A 4270-nucleotide genomic window follows, 5' to 3' on the forward strand; every position below is an offset into this window, starting at 1 on the left:
TTAACCCGTTCAACACTTCTGAATCTAACAGCTGCAGTGCTTAAACTTTAGATTTCAGGTTTGTCAAGAAAATTACAGTTAACGAACCTGATTTGATTCATGATACTATCAGAATATGGATCAACACATTCATACAGTCATGACTGTGTGTGTGTGTGTGTGTGTGTGTGTGTGTGTGTGTGTGTTAGTTATGGGCTCATCTGCATCATCAGTGGTTTGAATGTGAGCACAGCTGCACCAGGCAGCTTAGATTTAATTAATCTCTCTCACACACACACACACACACACACACACACACACACACACACACACACCTTACACCGTTTCCTTTCCAACATCTGTAGAACGTTGTTTTCACGTTGTTTAACCGCTCCGTGTGTTTTCACTGTGTGATCAGTGACATGAAGGATCTTTCAGTTACACATGACCAGAATGACTGCGTTAGTGTGTGTGTGTGTGTGTGTGTGTGTGTGTGTGTGTGTGTGTGTGTGTGATGTTGATGTGTTTGAATGTTTCCATGAATAAAAATTGATTGTAAATCATGTCGGTTTGTTCTCGACCTGAAAACACAAGAACGAGTCGGGCGAGCAGAGACAGACAGAGCTGTTTTTAATTACAGATGAGGTGTGTGTGTGTGTGTGTGTGTGTGTGTGTGTGTTTGAAGTACTCCTGGTAATTGAATGAGTACTCACCTATAGAGCCTCTGTCTCTCTTTCATTCACTGCTGAGCTCGCTCGTCCACATTTACATTTCTAAGGACACACATCAAACAAAGTGTCATCGTTATGAAACCGTGTGTGTGTGTGTGTGTGTGTGTGTGTGTGTGTGTGAGCTTTTATTTACTGAATACATCAGACAACACACACATTCCTAATGAGCTGACGTGTGTTTCCATTCGTATCGATGGACTCCATCGTCTCCATGCACAGCCTGGAAACAGCCTGGAAACAGTCTTTAAACAGCCTGGAAACAGCCTGGAAACAGCCTGGAAACAGTCTGGAAACAGTCTGGAAACAGCCTGGAGCAGAGCTTGTGTCGTGCCAGAACCAGAGCTGGGTGGTTCATAAGTGAGATCAGCTCAGAGAGTCCGGATGATGTTTCCACACATGGCTGAAAGACAGACGCCGAGCTGGGCTGACTGCTGCTGGACTAGGCAGTGATATCAGCTGCTGCTGGGTCTGGTTCTGGTTCTGGGCTGACTGCTGCTGGACTAGTCAGTGATATCAGCTGCTGCTGGTTCTGGTTCTGGTTCTGGGCTGACTGCTGCTGGACTAGGCAGTGATATCAGCTGCTGCTGGTTCTGGTTCTGGTTCTGGTTCTGGGCTGACTGCTGGGGACCTGGATGATGATTGATCATGAGTAATGTAATCAGAGTAAATACTCGAGTACAGCTAGTACTGTGTACCACAGTGGGATTACACTCTGACACTGGAGACAAGAAATGACAACAAACACTGATTTCTATGAATCGCTGGTTTAATATGAAACAAACAATCTGTAGAGATAAAAATGACAAACAATATTCACATTTATTAATAAAATAAAGTTCTGTTTCAGGAACATCTTGGCTCATTTACTTCAAATGAATTATAGGTTATTATCGGTGAGCTGAAGTGGACAGTCAGTTCATACGCTGGATTTAAAATGTCCCAATCCAAGCGGAAAGCAGCCATGGGTTCATAAACCAGCTGAGACACTTCGTTAGAAGAGACGAGACGAGACGTTTATCAGTACACATGGAAACATGAAATCCCATCACACGTCGACACCAATCCTACAGAGACTCAAACCAACAGTCAGCTCAGTGATACGTAGTTTACTTTAAACATGGGACTATTTTCTGCAGTGGATTCATCTGCACTCAGTGAAGAAATCATGTTATTTAATCTGGCACCACAGAAGAAGAAGCTTTCAGTCAGGTTTTATATGACAGGGCAAAAACTGCAGAGGGCGCCGGTACACAACACACAACTGAGTCTTCAACAACACCTGGACCCCCTTCACCTGGACCCCCTTCACCTGGACCCTCTTCACCTGGACCCCCTTCACCTGGACCCTCTTCACCTGGACCCTCTTCAACAACACCTGGACCCCCTTCACCTGGACCCCTTCACCTGGACCCTCTTCACCTGGACCCTCTTCACCTGGACCCCTCTTCACCTGACCCCTTCACCGGACCCCCTTCACTGACCGCTTCACACCCTGGACCCTCTTCACCTGGACCCCTTCACCTGGACCCCTTCACCTGGACCCCTCACCTGGACCTCTCACCTGGACCCTCTTTACATCCACCTGGACCCCCTCACCTGGACCCTCTTCACCTGGACCCCCTTCACCTGGACCCTCTTCACCTGGACCCTCTTCAACAACACCTGGACCCCTTCACCTGGACCCTTCTCACCTGGACCCTTCACACTGGACCTCTTCACACACCTGGACCCCTTCACCTGACCCCCTTCACCTGGACCCCCTTCACCTGGACCCTCTTCAACACACTGGACTCTTGGACCCTGCTGTTTCTGACGACCCTCCTGGTACCTCAGGTGGTGTTCCTTCTCCTCAGAGACAGTCCGGTTCTGAGGGACCCCCTCTGCTGGACAGCAGAGGAATGAGCGTCCCTCATGTTGTTCCTGAACGTCCTGGTGGAGTAGTAATACAGCATGGGGTGACCACGCTGTGGGAGGCTGCCAGACATAGTGTCACAACCACGGCCCGCTCAGGGCCAACAGAACCCCACAGCTCCACTTGCTGCACACAGCGTGCAGTGCAAGACCGGATCACGTGATAGGGCAGGAAGCAGAACAGGAATGTCACTGTCACCATGGTGACCAGGTGCACCGAGCGGCGTCTGTTGCGCACGACGAGCGCTGCTGGACGAACTGTGGCCATGGATGCTGGATCTCACTGTCACGCTGAATGAGTCTGCTGTAGCAAATGATGATCGTGAGGAAAGGGAGGAGGAAGCCGAGAACCACCGCCACGTAGTTTAAGATCAGGACACGCTCCCAAGAGGAGGGGCTAGACGGCTCGAAGCAGCGGGGAAGTCCACCCTGAGAAAGAGAGCAGAAAAAGAAGTAAGTTAAAGGACAGCTCTCAAATCTACGTTCAATTCAGCTTATGTGACACCATGAAGCTGTCGTGTTCGTCTCCGCAACCATAACAACCAACGGTCAGGACGAACCTGGACGTAGTCCTCGTGACGTCCCCCAGACTGTCTAAAACCTGGACGTAGTCTCCGTGAGTCCCCCAGACGGTCTAAAACCTGGACGTAGTCTCTGTGACGTCCCCCAGACGGTCTAAAACCTGGACGTAGTCTCCGTGATGTCCCCGCAGACTGTCTAAAACCTGGACGTAGTCTCCGTGACGTCCCCGCAGACTGTCTAAAACCTGGACGTAGTCTCTGTGACGTCCTTGTAGACTGTCTGAAACCTGGACGTAGTCTCCGTGACGTCCCCGCAGACTGTCTAAAACCTGGACGTAGTCTCTGAGACAGTCCATCACTGAACACTGAAGCAGGTGGACAAAGACAGGAAGGATGACACAGAGTGACTTCATCCAAAGTGAACTCAAAGTGAAACTAACAGTGTTTCTGTATTTCTTGTCCCATCATCGTCTGAGAGATGAAGTCATACATGAACTTTACTTTGAAGTATGAAACATTACTATCCTTCTTTATTTCTGTGTTTGTGTTCTCCATTGGCTCTTTAGTTTCAGTTTCCTGTGACGTTCATGTCAGCATGTATCTCTGTCCAAACAGCAACTCCAGACCATCACCGTGTTTTTAATCATGAAGCATTGCAAACAACAATGATGGTGAGTAACAGCAGTCACATGATCACCAGTCAGTCAGCTGATCAAACCTTTCATCATTACAACATGCCACACTCACACAGCTCACCTGCAGATGCAGACATCAGGACCAACACGAGACAGCAGAAAAGCATCATATCAGCTGAGCCGAGCCGAGCCGAGCTGAGCTGAGCTGAACCGAGCTGAGCCGAACCGAGCTGAACCGAGCTGAGCCGAACCGAGCTGAACCGAGCTGAGCTGAGCTGAACCGAGCTGAGCCAAGCTGAGCTGAGCTGCCCCTCCCTGAAAACTGAAACCAAACAATGGAGCTCTGCTGCATTCAAAGCTGTCAGACATTCAAACACTGACTATACACATGGCTTCATTTCACACTGTCTCCTGGCCACCCTGCGTGGTAACCGGACTCTAGGGTTCCTCGTAGTTCCTATAGTCTCTATAGCTCCTCTCCTTTTGGACCCCC

This window comes from Larimichthys crocea, chromosome XIV (assembly GCF_000972845.2).
Source record: "Larimichthys crocea isolate SSNF chromosome XIV, L_crocea_2.0, whole genome shotgun sequence".
Lineage (NCBI taxonomy): Eukaryota > Metazoa > Chordata > Actinopteri > Sciaenidae > Larimichthys > Larimichthys crocea.